An 18944-nucleotide genomic window follows, 5' to 3' on the forward strand; every position below is an offset into this window, starting at 1 on the left:
CATCAGAGAGGGTGAGACACCCTGTGCGAGGCACAGGCAGCATCAGAGAGGGTGAGACACCCTGTGAGAGACACACAGGCTGCATCAGAGAGGGTGAGACACTCTGAGAGGCACACAGGCAGCATCAGGGAGGGCGAGACACCCTTTGAGAGGCACACAGGCAGCATCAGAGAGGGTGAGACACCCTGTGAGAGACACACACGCAGCATCAGACATGAACCTTCATAGAGACCCAAGTGCTCACTATTTAAACAGTTATGGTGTAGAGAGGCATGATGTTTATGAAGAAATCTCAATGGATTAGATATTCCTCCATTGCCAAGCAGCTAGGGAGGGCTTCAGTATGTTTTTTTTTCCATCTATGTATTTATCTAAATAAATAGCACAAGATCTGGGATGATATATATATATATATATATATATATATATATATATATATATATATACTTTTTTTTTTGTACAAATGTACAATTTCAGCCTTGACTCTTGGTTTTGGAAGGTGGCAGTCAGCAGTTTAATTTACATGTATAAAAGAAATGCAGATTTACTTAAATCTGTGTAATAAATTAAACATTTTTTTAAAAAAATCTCACTGGATTTGTCTCCTCATTACATGAATCAGCAACAGCAGAAGGGGGCGCATGTACGTGTCTGTCTTGCATGTCTTTAGGAATGTATTTATAGCAGTGTTACTATTGCACACCTACTGTACACTGTATAATCTTACCTACTGTTTGAGTATTACGTGGAGGAGCACATATTAAATTACTATTAAAAAGTCCCATCAGCTGGCAGGCCCTTTATCCTCCCAGTAGCACGCATTGACCCCTGCACAGGGCTCGTGTGGGAGGAAACTTAGAGTAAAGTTTCTTTTTTTTCTTTACAGGATGAGGGTACAGTTTGGATTTTTAGAGTGAAGTTTCTTTGTTTTTTTTACAGGATGAGGGTACGGTTTGGGTTTTTAGAGTGAAGTTTCTTTGTTTTTACAGGATGAGGGTACGGTTTGGGTTTTTAGAGTGAAGTTTCTTTGTTTTTACAGGATGAGGGTACGGTTTGGGTTTTTAGAGTGAAGTTTCTTTGTTTTTTTTACAGGATGAGGGTACGGTTTGGGTTTTTAGAGTGAAGTTTTTTACAGGATGAGGGTACGGTTTGTGTTTTTAGAGTGGAGTTTCTTTGTTTTTTTTACAGGATGGGGGTACGGTTTGGGTTTTTAGAGTGAAGTTTGTTTTTTTACAGGATGAGGGTACGGTTTGGGTTTTTAAAGAGTGAAGTTTCTTTGTTTTTTTTACAGGATGAGGGTACGGTTTGAGTTTTTAGAGTGAAGTTTCTGTGTTTTCTTTACAGGATGAGGGTACGGTTTGGGTTTTTAGAGTGGAGTTTCTTTGTTTTATTTTACAGGATGAGGGTACGGTTTGGGTTTTTAAAGAGTGAAGTTTCTGTGTTTTTTTTACAGGATGAGGGTACGGTTTGGGTTTTTAGAGTGGAGTTTCTTTGTTTTTTTTACAGGATGAGGGTACGGATTGGGTTTTTAAAGAGTGAAGTTTCTTTGTTTTTCTTTACAGGATGAGGGTACGGTTTGGGTTTTTAGAGTGGTTTCTTTGTTTTTTTACAGGATGAGGGTACGGTTTGGGTTTTTAAACAGTGAAGTTTCTTTGTTTTTTTTTACAGGATGAGGGTACGGTTTGGGTTTTTAGAGTGGAGTTTCTTTGTTTTATTTTACAGGATGAGGGTAAGGTTTGGGTTTTTAGAGTGAAGTTTCTTTGTTTTTTTTACAGGATGAGGGTACGGTTTGGGTTTTTAGAGTGGAGTTTCTTTGGGTTTTTTTACAGGATGAGGGTACGGTTTGGGTTTTTAGAGTGAAGTTTCTTTGTTTTTTTTACAGGATGAGGGTACGGTTTGGGTTTTTAAAGAGTGAAGTTTCTTTTTTTTCTTTACAGGATGAGGGTACGGTTTGGGTTTTTAGAGTGGAGTTTCTTTGGGTTTTTTTACAGGATGAGGGTAAGGTTTGGGTTTTTAGAGTGAAGTTTCTTTTTTTTCTTTACAGGATGAGGGTACGGTTTGGGTTTTTAGAGTGGAGTTTCTTTGGGTTTTTTTACAGGATGAGGGTACGGTTTGGGTTTTTAGAGTGAAGTTTCTTTGTTTTTTTTACAGGATGAGGGTACGGTTTGGGTTTTTAAAGAGTGAAGTTTCTTTGTTTTATTTTACAGGATAATAGTACACAGCTGTGCATTAGTATAAAGACACTGGCTGATTTAGAACTGAAATGCAACACCTTGACAGAGACATCAAAAAATATAAAATAAATGCAATATTTGAATAATTGCCACTCAGAGTGATTGAAAACTCCATAAAAAAGGATGTGAATAGTAGCATTTGAAACAGGTTACACTTTATTTAAAGCTAGGGTTCAGGAGAGTTGTTTCAAGAGGGTTCCACTAGATGTCGCTGCAGTCCTGTGTGTGCGGTCACTGGAGCCCTGCTGCTCTACACCCCTCTATCTGGATGTGGCGCAAGGCATTCTTTCATGTGAAATGTCTTCTCTGTCGTTATAGGTCCGGAAACAAAAAAGGACATGTTTATAAGGCTAAGAAAAACAGCATACTCTGCATTACGTAATTAAGACTATATGTATCAAAATAAATTAGGCACATCCATGTAGAATGTATTAACACAACATAATGGCTAAACCATGTAGCGCTGGATTCAAATATCCTTCATTTAAGGGAACAAACAGTGGAACATATTTTCCTCCCTGAGGACATCACAATTATAAGGTTACATTAATATTACAGAAAAAGCAACATTAAGCCTTTTTGTCTAGACTGAATAGTTTATAGTGAATAGTGAATAGTGTTTTTGTAATGCAGCATGTGGCGATATTGTTATAATAATGACATTTACAAATATAGTAGACCCTAAAATGTAGTGCGTCCATAGAGGATATGTATTATTATTATTATTATTATTATTATTATTATTATTATTATTAGTAGTATTAGTATTATTATTATTGTTTTGATTTTATTTGTAAATATTCTTTATGTAGACCCCATTTGGATTGAAATGTTCAAATTGCTATTAATATTATAATACATTATGCTGTGTATGTATAGAGAGTGGTGAGGGATGAGTGGATGGAGTCAGTTACCTAGTCCTTCAGAACAATTTGGATTCTTTAAGGACTGACTTTAGAAAGATTTCAGATACATACTAAGAAGCGGACGAGCATGGATGGACCGAATAGCCTCCTCTTGTTTGTAAACGTTCTTGTGTTCTTTTACATAATGTAAATTAATAAATAAACACATGTTGTTTTTCTTTAATGTTATTTATTAAGGTAGAGGGTAAGATCATGTGGATTAAAAAAAAAGGTTGTTCTTATTAGAAAATTTAAAACTAACAGAATGCAAAATGTGTCCAAAACAGAGAAAGATCCAGCTTCAAATAAGAAATAAAGATATATATATATATATATATATATATATATATATATATATATATATATATATATATATATATATATGCTTTTACTTAATAACAACAGAACATTTAGATTTTCACAATGAACAAAACATGTCTCAAAGTCACCATACACCTCGGCCCTGTGATTAGAACAGTAAAACAAAGAGCCATTTGTGGATTTTTCTCCTACCACTATGAGAAAAAAAGGAGAGTTTGACTAAAATGGTGCAGTATGGTTACCCCACTGCTGAAAACTCATTCACTGGCAGTTAAATTGCCAGAGAAGGGAGATTTAATTGTCTTACAGCTACCTCTGTGAGGTATAATAGGGATTACAAGTGCCCATTGATTATACCATTGGGCTCTTTAAGGGACTCTTATCCCCATTTTGCGTATTCATTTTGCCTTTCCTTTCTCTTTGAAAGAGACCAAATGGACCCCAGCAGGTGAAAGTAAAGAACCCTGAAAGCCCCATCCCACCCCTCCATCCTTTGAACAAACGACAATACCCCAAGCTCCCGTGTATTTTCCCAGATTGCAAACTTTATTACATTTCTTCCTGTATGGAATTAATTGAGAGGGTGCAAAACTAAAACCAACAATAGTTGCATGGATCTAAAGGACGGGCCTTTCAAATGAGGAGTAAGATTTTGGTGTGGGAATGTGTGTGTGTGTATTTAACTGCCTTACAAAGCCTTGTATACCTCGACTAAAACTATATGTCACAAGAGGTTTTTTATTTATTTATTTATTGTAAGAAATCAATGCTGTTGCCCATATGTGAGAATAAGGCAGTCACTGAAATTGCTGCATATAGTTATCCTAAATTATTATTATTATTATTATTATTATTATTATTATTATTATTATTATTATTATTATTATTATTATTTTAAATGTGCTGCTTTTTCTCCTAGCAAGTGCATCTTTTCCTGCTTTTTTATGTTTTTTTTGCATGAATCATGCATCATAGTTTTTTAAGGACTTTTTTTTTTAATCAAACGATTCTGTAAATGTTACTGGCTTATAGTACACCAAATGTAGGACTCAGGAACTGATTCTTGGTTTCAATAATAAAAAACAGAACAAAGACAGCACTCGAGTAAGGGTTTGCTTTTGGATGTTTGTGTTCTTCATAATTAAAGACACTCACTGTATTGAAAAAATAGAATTATAACCTACATTTATTTAGCATATCACATTATATCGAAAGGTCTTTATACACTGAATATCATAAATATAGGGTCAATGAGATGCATGCCTTGCAGTTTCATAATTGGATCAAAAGTCCCACAATAGTTTTGTTAATTATCGGAAGGAAACTGTGTAAGAAGGAAAAACGGTTTATTCTGGTTAATGTTACTCTGGTTATATGTCTAAGGAGGTAGCTTAATTCCCTCCCATATTATCAATTTCTAAAATTTCTAACTATTATTAGTAGATTTCTTCAGTCAAAACCCAAACTCCTATCATTTGGACTTAATCACATATAAGATTAATTTAGAGAAAAAGGTGTATGTCTAAATGTAGCACTGGTTGTGCTCAGACCAAATTAATTGTTTAATATTACAATAAAAAAATAAAAGAAAACCTACGGGAACTTATTTGTGATTTCATTAAAGCTAATTCCAAGGGACGGTTTGTTTGCACGTTGTTCAGTACCGGGATGCATGAATAATAATCACATTATTTTGGCCCTCGTGCCTTGTTTATTTTGTTCTTGTTTCTGTATTTGTTTTGTTCTGTCCCTGGGTCGCCTTTCTGCCGGTAACAGCTTGTGACGCTCCCCTTTCACGATGTTACAGCTTCCCAAAATAACTTTGCATATGATTTGTCTTTTATTATAGTTCTGCTGACATCAATTAAATGTATTTCTTTGTTTCAGCAAACCTATCTTAAGCTATCCACTACATAAATATATCATCAACATTGTCCTTATCAGTCATCTATTTTACCCTCTGCCCTTTGAGCAAAGTATGAACTTCATACAGTATTGTGTTGAGCTGTACTGGATCATTACCTTATCACTAAAGGAAGAAATGCCAGTACTATATTATTTTAATATCCCAATAAATAGTTTTCTGTTTTTTGTTTTGCTCAAGCAGTTGACACAGATTTACTGAAACTCCATCAGTTGCCTGCAGGGGGTGCTGTCCCATTGTACAGAATTGAACTCTGAATTCCATGCCAAGGCTGCTTTCTTAAACGGGGGAAGAATATCAATTAAAACAAAATGTACATGAGGTGACCAAAAAATTACATATTTAATAAACGTAAGACTAGCCAAAATTAGTAGAGATCATATTTATCATCCTTCTTTACAATCAGTTTTGAAATAAATAGGTCTCACGGTAATATTTTTCCACTACATTACTGTTGTTCTGTTGTCAATCTGAACATTACTATGGAGCAGCTTTAAGAAGGATTTCTGTATTCTGGTACTGATTTACAGGAATTATCTGTGGTATAATCTGGTTTCTGCTATGAGGGCTGTGGTAGAGAGGGCTTTGTTGCCTTTAATACAAACTGTTAAAAAAAAAAAAAAAAAACCCTAAACAACCAAACAAAATGATAACCAACCTGAGCAATTAAAACATACAAATAAAAAATTCAACTCAGAACAAGAAAATACAAACACTACATGGAAAACCATTGCATACATTCAAATCCTTAAACAACACCTGGCTACCATGGGCAAATTCATCAAGTTTCCCCAGTGGTGCTCAGACCAGCCCTGGACAACTGTATACGTGTGTCTGCAAGAAAGATGGTGATGAAGACCAAGTCATTTTCTCAGAGGCATATTTATTATGGGGAATGACTAGGTTTGAGATTAGCTCCAGTTCCAAACACAGCAGATTTAGATTGCGATTTTTATATTCCAGTTTCCTATGTCTACACATTCACAGCTTCAAGCACCCAAATAAACACAGACTGTGGCCACAAAATCAGGGAATCTGAGAACCAGCTCCTCACTCAACCAAATCTCAGTGGTAGCAGCACTGTCCAGTGGATGTGTTTACTGTTGGAAGTGATACTGTTGAAAGCTTGCTGTGTCTTATTGTGGCAAATTTTTGATTACTTTATTTTTAAAGTCAGGAATGTCAGCCATCATGTCTTTTTCAATTGATAACATGGCTAAATCATTTAATCGTTCGGTTTTCATTCATTAAATAAAAAAATTAAAAAATCCTATAAAAAGTGAGATGTTGAAATAAGACAAATATATTAAACACTCCGAATGTACTCGAAAATGTAAATGTGTTTTTATTTAAATTGAAGTTGTCCCTGAATCTAAATCAATCCCAAGTTCAAAGACCAAGAACAGGAAAAAATAAGACCTTAAATGGAAGTCACAATTAAGGCCAAAGGAAACAATAAATAAATAAAAACACTGTAATTAACAATGAAGTTGATTTTTTTTCCCCCAGGAACCAGTAGATAATTTATATAGACCTAATAAAAGACTGATCAGCTACAAACAAACAGTAAAAAAATAGTAATTTAAAAACACCTAGAAAATCAACAAGATTAAACAAAATATTATATAAATAGTATTAAAATACAAATATAATGTACTGAATGAAGTAGAACAAATAACAGTATCCATAAATATTAATTTAAATTTAGACAAAGAAAATTAGACTTTTATTTTAATATTTAAACTAACACAAAGTAACAAAGTAACACACCATACAAGACAGAAGAGCCAAAGTGTTGCTCATATTTATAGCCTTTGTTGTCTTGGCACATGTGCACTGATCGTCTGATCACCATGTTTGCTAACCAGCTGCGCTCCATCCAGACATTAAGCCAATCATAGCCAGTCCTGGCTGACTGCTGGCTGATACTGCTCATGTGCACGGCAGATTTGGGTGCTTGCATTTCTGAGCGAGCACAGCCCACCTTCAGCCCATTAAACAGGTGGGATGAACGTCATTGCTAAGGAGGCAGTGTGGTCCAGTCAAGTCTAGGGCTTGTAACCAGAAGGTTACTGGTTCAAATCCCACCGTTGCCACTGACTGACTCACTGTGTGACCTTAGCAAGTCAATTAAACTCCTTGTGCTCCATCCTGCGGCTGAGATGTTAAATCAATGTCCTATTGTAAGTGATTCTGCATATAAAGCACAGTTCACAGCCTACCTCTGTAATGCGCTTTGTGATGGTGGTCCACTATGAAAGGCGCTATATTATTATTATTATTATTATTATTATTATTATTATTATTATTATTATTATTAATTAATTAATTAATTAATTAATTGATTAATTAATTAATTTATTAATTTATTTATTAGCAGACGCCCTTATCCAGGGCGACTTGCAATTATTTTTACATACAATTACATTATTTTTTACACATTATTTTTTACATACAATTACCCATTTATAGAGTTGGGTTTTTACTGGAGCAATCTAGATAAAGTACCTTGCTCAAGGGTACAGCAGCAGTGTCCTCCACCTGGGACTGAACCCACGACCCTCCGGTCAAGAGTCCAGTGCCCTAACCACTACTCCACACTGTTGCCCTATCAGGAAATCAGGAGAATGCAGAACAGAAAAGATGCTTGGATCTGGTCAATTCCAGTCTGGATCGGATCCGGCTGGTCAGGGGGGATTCAGTGCTGTCGTTGACTGGTGGTCATCGTGGTTTATTCCAAATTGCCTTTGTGCGATGTTAGAAAAGTAGAACAACGCCTCTGCTTTGATTTTGTATTGGTTGGTTTGCTTGTTTTCTCAAAGTGTGCTCATACAAGGAAATGCTGGAATGGTAGATAGTGTACAATCGTGAATGAGTATCAAACCACAGTCTTCAGATTCAGAGTCCAATGAGCGCCCCCTTTGCCAAAATATATAAAATATATTATTATTATTGTTGATGTGTCACGTGAGAGGGGGGAAATGAAACGCACATCACCCAGAAGAAGGGAAGTGCAATTCATTAATAAGAGACTGGGGGTTCGGCGAGCAAGCGAACACTGTTAACCGGCCGCCCCTGGTGTGCATTACCGCTCCACACCTGTCACAGAGTTAAGATGGTAGAAAGATGGTTTGAAAGGGAGTGGCACCTAAAGGAATATGTTCTGCCGTCATATATTTGTTGAGGAGCCTTCAGTCAATCAGGGTGTGCGTCTTGCAGGCCGTATGCCACATGACACGTCAGAAACAAATCCTTTCCATGACATCAATTGGACCATATTGAGTTTCTGGTACACTGTATTCTCATATATCAATATGGTTGACGACACTGGCTTGAATCATACAGTACGTGAAAGGTGATTAAACATACCCATATATCACGTGGCATTCTTTGCTATTTAATGCAATTTCAAAGCCATTAAGCTGCAGTTGTGACTGTGAATGGACCTATGTTGCCTTTTCAGTTTGCCCCTGTTCTGATTTACCTTACAGGCATGACAAGACCCAGTCATGACAAGACCCAGGCATGATGGGGTCGCCCTTCTCCTTCGGAAGGCCGCTGGAGTTCTGAACAGTGCAGCACTGATAGCAGGTTTTGTTTCTAGTCTGTGTCAACGTATCCTGACATCTTCTCCAGAAATCAGGAGAATGCAGAACAGAAAAGATTTGGATCTGGTCAATTCCAGTCTGAATCATATCCGGCTGGTCAGGGGGGATTCAGTGCTGTCGTTGACTGGTGGTCATCGTGATTTATTCCAAATTGCCTTTGTGCGATGTTAGAAAATTAGAACAACGCCTCTGCTTTGATTTTGTATTGGTTGGTTTGCTTGTTTTCTCAAAGTGTGCTCATACAAGGCAATGCTGGAATGGGTAGATAGTGTACAATAGTGAATGAGTATCAAACCACGGTCTTCAGATTCAGAGACCAACATGCGCCCACTGCCAAAAGAGACGTGCTACATTTTCAGAGCAGACAGACGTTACTTTATACATAAGAACATTTATAAAAGATACAAACAAGCTGAAACCATTTGGCTCATCAATGCTCAATCAGTTATAATTGATTCCAGGATCCAGTTGGCTCTTGCAGGATTCCAATGAATCAACAGCAGCAACATGGCTTGGCATCCCATTCCAGACACCCACCGCTCTCTGTTTGAAAGTTTGCCTCCACTCCCCTTCCAAATGCGTGCTCTTCCTTGCACATTCAAACTGTGGTGCTTCCACGCAACCCAGACTCAACACCTGACCTGACACCAAGAAAAGGAGTGCTGTAAGCAGTTTAGGAAGTTACATGCATGGAAAGAGAATTAGGAAGAAAGGTGTAAATAGCTTTGGCCTCAGCTTTGAATCTCTGGGAGTGCTGGGGTTGTCCTTACTCAGAACCTCAGTCCACTGGAGTGCAGGTCTAGGGGGAGAGGGGAAAATGAGGTTAAAATGGGTTATTGCGTATTTTTATATAAGATACAATGTGTCAGAATGATAATGATATACGTTATACAACCAGAAGTACACACTAAAGACACACTATTTCTTATTTAGAATATGTGACCTTGGTACAGAAGGTACATGCATTTGACAATACTTTTTATACTGTACAAAGAACACAAAAATAAAAGACATAACTAACAGCTAATCGATTGCAGGAATGCATCCAGTTGACTGTTGAAGGATCCTATTGAATCAGCAGCAATAACATGGCTTGTAAATCCATTCTAGCACCCACCACTGAAAAACAGCCTGAATCTGTATCCACTTCGCATCCAATTGTGTCGTCTGGTCCTGTCCTCTGCTTTCATAATTATCAGTTAAGTTCTTCTTAGGAATATGTGTTGCTTTTAGTGTGTGCTGATCAATGCCAGGGTCTAGATGATACAATCAGATGTCAAGCATTTCAAAGCACCGTTTATCAGTTTATTACTGTTTAGCACTTGAAAGCTGAACTGGGGCTACACCATCCAAGAGTTTGTTTTACTTTATGGTGCCCAATTATGTGTCCACCACCAGATCTTCAGCCAGCTCTGCTTTGATGACCTGCAACCTCGCTAACACACCAAAACATATCTCAGGCCCTAGAAAGCACATGTAACAATTTTACACAGCTTATTAAGAACATTAATAAACTCCTTTTCTCTGGAAGAGACAGGTAGTTATTTGCATAGCAGCAGGAACAGGACCACCCTGTCAGACTGCTGACCCCAGTGACCGCATACTGACACTGAAGAGGATGGGGGCTGAACAGTGCTTGAGACAGCTTCAAACTGATGGGGTGTCATCCTCAATGTGGAAGAGTCTGGCTAAAGTAACATGAGCAGGAATCCACCAATACTGCACTGATAACCTGCAACACATTTACATGCTGGCTACTGTATTGTGATTGCTAACATGTACTTATTTAACAAACAAAACAACAACGTCGTTTTTTTAATTTAAAGGTTTATGAAGATTATGTTTTACAGGAGACATGAGTCTCACCTTCATATGCACACCTGACCTAAGAAATAACCACATACAGCAGCATCAGTAAAAGTAACGGGTCTTCAGTGGAGCTCAGAGTGAGACATGCAAACTTGGTTTGAATTTGAATTACATTCACACAAAGTTGCCAATCTTGGCTGGGAACGCAAAGAGAGCTGCATTAGCTTTTGTGCCAGGCAGGAAAATCGTCTGAGGATAGTTTATACAGCATCATGTTTCAGTGACCTCTACTGGTCAGGTGTCTGATCAGGCCAGATGAAGATTAGCAAGACTAGGCCTGCATCTCCAGAGCTCAGCAACATGTGGGTAAAATACTTGACAGCACGAATGGAGATCATGGCTGATGTCTTCATCAGTACTGATTAAAAGTGTATGGTATGTGGTGGTATATCATTTTGGGAGCGGTGACCCCTCCCTATGAGAGTTAGGTGTAACCAGTCCTCATTGTTAGGATAAGAAGGGTAATGGTGGGTGATTAAGGGCAGTGGGGTTACGGAGGGAATGGAAGTTGCCTGTTGATCTTCAGTCCTTTGGCCTGTTGGTAAGTTTCAGTGTCTGGTGCAGTAAGTGGGTTGCAGCAGTAAGGCAACATTCAAACTAGGAATTTCAAGACAAAAAGGAGTCAGATATTTCATAGATAACAAACAAACTACATGTCATAAACCCATGACTGTATCTGTCCGCTTTCTGAATTTGATCCAGCTGACTCAGGCTAAAGCATTTCAATAGAAACTTAAGAGAAGGTCAGCAAACGTTTTCTGCAAACTGTCTTCATCACAGTTCTTCAGAATATAAATGTTAGGATTAAGTGTTCCAAATTATAGATGATAGAAGTGGTTTCAAACACATTTTTGCGATGCAACATTTGATAATGATTATAACTGACAAAGATTTTTGCAGAACATACAGAAGCTGAAAATGGCTTGAAAGCATTTCACAGCTCTGTGAATCCGTCTGCCCTCCATCCTCTGTGGTACAGTATCTGCAATGGCAGTAGCTCTGCAGCCCCTAGTATCTGCTGATCCAATTTTGATAAGATTTAACAATGCACAGATGAGTTCATATTTCATCCAGAAAATGCACAGAGAGGAAAACACTCTTGTAAAACAATAATGTAAATTAAAAGTGCAATTGATTCTCAAAGCGGGCTAACCTCATTTTTACAGTACTTAACTTGATTCTCTTCCTTTTAGCATTGTTAACATATAAACCTTCTTATTTATTAATATATTTATGGCATACAGTTTTGATCCGGTTTAGCCCTGTTTTTCCACCCAATTTCAAAGGCTCAGTTTGACTGTCACCTCATCACTGTAACACAGTTACCCATCAGGAGTGAAAATCAAAGGGTTACCTCAGTTCCCACTGTTAAATAATTCGGAGCATTTATTATTAGTTTATTATTAGTTGATAAACAAGTTATTACAAATTAACTAACATTAACAAAGTATGAACATTGTTTCAGTATGTTAGTAAGCTAGTTCTTAATAGTTAAACCAATAAAGCATGACCCAGAATTGAAATCCTAGTGGTTGAATTGCATAGGGATGCCAAGGATTCTTTAAAAACTTAACTGTAAGGCACAAAGCACGCCATTCGTTCACATTATCGCTACATCTACAAAGGCTAAAGGTATTTTCAATAAAAAAATGTGAGTGCAGGGCCCTGAGAGGCCAACTAGCGACTGAGAAATCGTGGTTTGGGAGCTAAAATAAGTTGTTTTGCTGGGGCGTAAGAATGCAGAGGGGGCGACAGGCTTTTACAAAGGGGGGTTTTGTGTCTGCCAGTGTATTTGTGTGCAATCACTTGATAAACCAGAGGAAATAACTTCTGAGTTTGAAGCAGCAGATATAGGCTGTCAGTCAGCTGCGCAGTCGGGGGAGACTGACGGGCCGATCCCAGGCAACAAGATCAGTTAATCCGCCAGCTAATAAGTTCATAGCAGCACCATATGGTTCTGGGCCATTCCATAGAGGGAGTGAGTGCCATGCTGTTTACACTGACCTGCTGTTTTCTCAGGTGTACCCCCACCGGCATGGCCCTTTGTTCAGAGGGATCAGCTTACTCCACACGGTGAATGGAGTGAATTGATTAGGCCGTAGCGTATAATTGTTGGCTAATCCTGTAGAATCATTTCCCACCCATTTGGAAGGGACAAAGGCTTTTATGCCAGTAGATTGGTCCCCCCTCCCCCCCATTAAAACAACCCTCCTATGGACATGCTGGACTTTGATAAACTGCCTGCAGATGAAGATGTAATCTGCTTGGATTTGAAAGGCCATCAGATAAAGATCGCTTTTCAAACCTGGCCACTGGAAGGTGTGATGTCCACAGAGTGTTGCTTACTGGTAGATACAAAACAGACATTTTAGGCTTATAGAATTGTACTGTTTATTTGGTGGTAGTAATGAGCAAATGGAAGCAGATACGTTTGGTTGGTCAAGGCCAAGTTGAGGGAGAGGCTGTGACCCTTTTAGGTCCAGACCAGCCAAACTCAGGATCCTCCAGGCCAAAGCCATTGTCAAGGCTAGCAGCCTCCAGGCTGAGGTCATGATACGAACTTATATGGCAAAGACAAACATGCAGTTCTACTGCTTAGGGTAAGTTGGAGTAAATGTTGTTAGTTTTCAACAAACTCATAAAAATGTCAACAGTGCAGGAAAGGGATCAGAAAAAAAGAGCAGGAAAACAAATGCAAATATGTGCAAATTAAAATGTCTGCCGTGGAGAAACAGTCTCAGTTCTGCAGCCCAATCAGCTTTTTTTGGAACAGATAAAACAGTGCATTGAGCTTCTAGAGCACAATTTAATCTGGCTAATAAAGTGGCTAATAAAAAGCCCCTGTATCAGGTCCATAACTCTCTTGTTTGGTACTACACTGGCTACGGCTGAGTCTCTAACACTTTTCAGTTTCTGTGCCACTGTTAATAGGAGTTGGAAAAACCTTGTACAGGTGTTTAGGTATTGTTATAATTTATTCCATCTACTAGTACAAATAACATAGGAAGGAGTTTGCTGTGCTGTGTCCAAAAAGTAGAATTAGTCATAACTAGAATCTATATAGACTTCTAAGTACATATTAGGTAAATACAATTTTTTAGGACAATGGAAAATATAACATCAAATTAAATATACATTTACAGTACATCTAATAGTTTGGCAGCTATGTAATTGTGTTTAAATAATGACAACTACCAGTATTCAAATATCCAAACCATACAGTCAAAAGGCTCTTTATTTCATGTATTGCCTTTGAACAACAAATCTCGCTTCCCAGTGTGTCCGGAGGGACAACACAAATCATCAGCATCAACATGTACCCCCATTATCAATAAAAGACCAACACAATTGAAAAACCCTTACACAAAACAATTAAAGCCATGCTTTAAGTTGTCTCTAAATTCAGCTTCAAAGCTTTTGCAGAGGAGTCACGTTCTGGATTTTGGTGAGATATTTATGGTCTGGAAGAACTTTAAATATCCAGATTTAGCCATTTGTTAGCAGACACTGTACAAGCAAACCATCAATCGCTAGGTACAGTAAGCTAAGGGAAGTATTTAACAAAGGTCTGTAGCTCTAAATACTATAGGTACTGATTACCTCTAACCCAGGAGTTAACTCTGATGACAGAGTAGCAGCTAAGTAGCAGCTTTAAATGAAGGATTTCAACCACCTATAAAGCACCCTGTAACTCCCCACTGTATTCCACAAAGACCTGCTGACAGGTCAATGCTGTTGTAGCTGAAAACAGGCCCTTATTTTTGTGGCAGTTTTCAAGGTGAAAGTGTGGCAGGGGTTCACTAGATACTCAGTTATTATTATTATTATTATTATTATTATTATTATTATTATTATTATTATTATTATTATTATATGCTCAGTACATCAGTTGTCTCAGGCTCAAGCATCTTTAGTAGAATTCTAACAGTCCTCTGTCAATCGATTGCCATTGTTACTGCTGTCATTACATTTATCTTCTCTGCTTATTATGAGTATTCAATATGTTCAGGGGTGATGGTTTTAACCAAGTGTTAGAGGTCTCTGGTCCTTGAGATAGAAAGCACAAACACTGTGTCATTTGTTAACAACATTTGTAAATCCTCAGGCGTCGGTCTGTTTACCTGCATGTCCATGTGTATCATGGTGTTTTACTTTTTCATGATACTTCTAGCTCCAATTTTGTATTTAGAGCTTCTGGCAAACTCGTTTTCACATTATGTGCACCTGACAAATCCAAAACACAACGCGGTTCAGGGGTTAATCAATGCAATAGACCCCATGAGTGCTATTTAACTTGACAATTTGTTTAGTGCCGCAGCAGAGCAAGCATCCAGTCCATTTTCGATTAGGACGAACACCCCTTTGGCTTTTGACTTTAGGCGTTTAACCCCTGACCCCCTGCTGTAGCAGGGCAGCTGTCTAGCTGGAGGAATGCAGTAACCTCCTTGTAATTCAGAGGGTTTCAAGGAAGCAACATGGAAACCAGCTGTCGAGCCATTCGTTTTTGATGGTCAGCAATCTGCTTTTAAAACTGAAGGGGTCCTGTGGCCTGTTTTCTTTACAAGTTCATTACAAATATATGTATACATGAAGGACTCTAAGCTGAAAAGCAAAGCAGCTGAAATGAAGGGCTGACTTGTGTTTTGCAGAATAGATGAAAAGTACAGTTAAAGAGCACTATTTACAAAGTGTTCCTGACTTAAAAGATAAGAAGGTCCTTGGTGATTTAATGAACATGCTTTTCCTTTTACTAGCATTGTACATAGCAACCTGGGTACAATTCAGAGGTTTTCAGAGTGATTGAAAAGCAATTGGAAAAGCTTCTGGAGTTTATAAATATTCTTGAATATCCACCACCATACAGTGTCATTAATTGCAGATCTTTAATTCAGTGGATGAAAAAAATACAAATACACTATGAGTACCAAACTCAAAATCTCTCTGTAATCCTTTCTCAGTAAAATGGAGCAGTATTAAAATGTGTTTCTTTTAAATTTGCAGGCATTCCTCTGATCAGATACAATTACATTGCTTGTGTAAAACTTTTGGAATTTAACAAGAAAAGGTGGTAAACCCACATTTCCAAGTGAAGTATAGTGTAAAATAATGTTTTTTGACTATCCTGCTTGGTTTTTAAAATACAAACCTTTGTTTTACTTAGTCCCCTAATTAATAAAATAATTTCATATTGTTTAATCAAGCACTGTGCATGAACCAAATAGTCAAATGGACAAATTCCAAACCACACCGAATTTACAGTTATTCAGGCTGAACTGGAAATTCAACCATATTTTCCTTCTTGACTTTTTGACATGTCAATGCATTACACATGAAAATGTCATGCAAAAGGCTGTGGACAATGAAATGTACAGCACTAGTGTGAGTGATTATTTCTTTCCAGGTCTGTTATTTAATATATATTTTAAAGAACAAATATAACTTTGTGTGTGTGTGTGTGTGTGTGTATGTGTGTGTGTGTGTGTGTGTGTATATATACATACATATACATATATATATACATTGTGAATAGATAGATAGATAGACAGACAGATAGACAGATAGAAAGATAGATAGATCACAATGTGATTCAATCAATTAAAAAAGAAGAAACACCAGAAGCTGCCAGAACAACTTTCTTTTTACTGAGGATTTGAAAACAGTGTCCAACAGTTTTAAATTATAATTAATAAAAGCCAGATTTATTTTAATGCAGATGCCCTATGGAGCCTTCTTTGTCCAACACTTGTAAATTGAGTGGAGAGACTTCACTGCCATCAATCCTGCCAGCACAAACTTGGAGCTAACAGCAGTCCTTCCATCTAGACACCTTACAGAACACTGCATTGAATAATATGCTACTGTGTTAGTCAGGTTGGATTTCAGGTCTGCGGAGTACTTTACACAGAAAAACAGGGACGCTGAAACTGGGGTGCTGTGCAGCTGCAAACACAATAGCGTGGGCTGGGAGTGCAGGACTGTGAGCCAGAGAATGAAGTGCTCAATGCTCAATGCAGCAGATATTGTCGATTATTACCTGTCCCGCATTTGATTAGGAAATTGGTTTCTAATTACACCTCTTGCCTGGGTAACTTCATTTCAATTTAATTCTTTGTTGAGATCATTGTGGGGTTGTGCCTCTCGCCAGCTGGGCTCTGTCACTCTTGACCGTGTGTTTTTTTTTTCTTCGTTTTATTTTCTTTTCTGGTTCATCTCTTGATGATCTCCCACTGACTAGCTGTGAACCACAACCTTTTCAGAGTCAATCAAAGGGCCTGGTGAAAAGGTCACTGCCCTCTCTGACTTGGCATGTGCTCACGGCCAGATCAGGACACCGATAACAGGCACGGGCTGCCGATAGAGAGGGCACAGATAAGCCATTGTGAAGGGGGACCTGGTTAATTGCAGTATAATGATCCAGTGCCACAGTGTTCTGACCTTTACACACCAATAAGAAACACTTTGTGTAATAGTTACTAGGGATTTTGCAGCTTGTCATCTTTGTATGTTTTTATATGGGAATGAAGATCAGGCTACAATCACATGACTCATAATACACTCGTAGTACTCAAAGGATAGTTGGCTTGAGCAAATATGAGCGACCCGTAGTAGTGTATATGAAGATCATGGTGTATATGAATAGTGTATATAAAGATAAAGATTATAATAGATTTGATGATTGTAATACAAAGTAGAAGAAGCAGAAGAAAAAGAAGAAGAAGAAGAAGAAGAAGAAGAAGAAGAAGAAGAAGAAAAGGAAAAGGAGAAAGAGAAGAGGAAGAAGGGCCATATTCACAAAACATTTTCCATCGTTCTATTTTTCTTAATTAACAACACAATGTTAATGCTAACGCTTGAAGCAAGTAACTCCTAATTTAAAAGCTCCTACATGTAATATTAGCAATTCAATTTTCATTTTACAAAAGAACATGTGTCAAATTAGAATAGTGGTTAATCCTTTTTGAATATGGTGCTAGTTTTTTATTTTATTTCTAAATGGTCAGTCATTTGAAATCATAGAGTCGTATTCAGTAACAGATAAGAATGTGAATAACTTAAATATGAAAGGAATTACTTATTTATTTAATGCATTCTCACATTTTTAGCTAAAAACCATTAATGAAGAATGCATTTGTAACAAGGATATAATACAACTCCAAAAGATATGAATCTTAGGTATTGTTGAAATGTGTGTACTATTTGTAATAGCTGTTAGGGAACCGTGATTGAAGTTGCAGTTCTATACAGATATTTGGTAGAAGCTAGTGTTTGAACCCCAGGCCAAAGGTCAGTGAATGGTAATCCTAAACAGTGCTTTCAATTGGTCAGCCTGTCCTTGTTTTGGCCAACTGTCTTTGGGCAACTGTTTGGACATCCACTTGACCTGCATTTTATTTTACATCTGGGGTGGGACTAGATCACACTGTCAAGTAACTTTCTTAGGTCAAAAGAGGAGACACTGACTAAGCTTAGATTCCGTGTCAAGACCTACTAGCTCTATCTTGTAATCTAATCTAACCAACAGGACATGCTTTGGGCTTTGTAATTGAACTCAGAAACAAATAAGAACTTATTATTTATTTCTTAGCAGACGCCCTTATCCAGGGCGACTTACAATTGCAAGCAAATACAAATACATTCAAGTGTTACAATATAAGTCATACAATAAGAACAAGAAATACAATAATTCTCAAGTGTGACAAACCACAATTCAATAATACAGCAGATACTAGTGAAAGTTACATCAGGATATGATTAAATAGTGATAGTTACATCAGGATATGATTAAGTACAAAAATACTACAGATTAAACACTTGGCAGATTACAATATTCTGAGGTACAGGATTAAATGCAGTAAAATAGGGGGCAGATAAGAGCAAAATAAAGCATATTTAAATGAAGGGTGATAGTGTCCCAGGATACAACAGAGGAGTTCTACAGGTGCTGTTTGAAGAGGTGAGTCTTAAGGAGGCGCCGGAATGTGGTCAGGGACTGGGCAGTCCTGACATCTGTAGGAAGGTCGTTCCACCACTGCGGAGCAAGGGTGGAGAAGGAGCGGGCTCGGGAGGCAGGGGAGCGTAGCGG

The 18944-nt window shown here is 37.7% G+C and overlaps 1 long non-coding RNA gene across 1 annotated transcript in view; it reads right to left on the minus strand.

Annotated features, from left to right (window-relative positions):
* Positions 1-7868: 7868 nt before the first annotated feature.
* LOC117974045 (uncharacterized) overlaps positions 7869-18944 on the minus strand; it is a 16636-nt gene continuing 5560 nt past the window's right edge. The window contains exon 3 of the long non-coding RNA XR_009307349.1: positions 7869-9791. This is a non-coding gene — a long non-coding RNA (uncharacterized LOC117974045). The remainder of the gene's footprint in view (positions 9792-18944) is intronic.

This window comes from Acipenser ruthenus, chromosome 2 (genome assembly GCF_902713425.1).
Source record: "Acipenser ruthenus chromosome 2, fAciRut3.2 maternal haplotype, whole genome shotgun sequence".
Taxonomy (NCBI): domain Eukaryota; kingdom Metazoa; phylum Chordata; class Actinopteri; order Acipenseriformes; family Acipenseridae; genus Acipenser; species Acipenser ruthenus.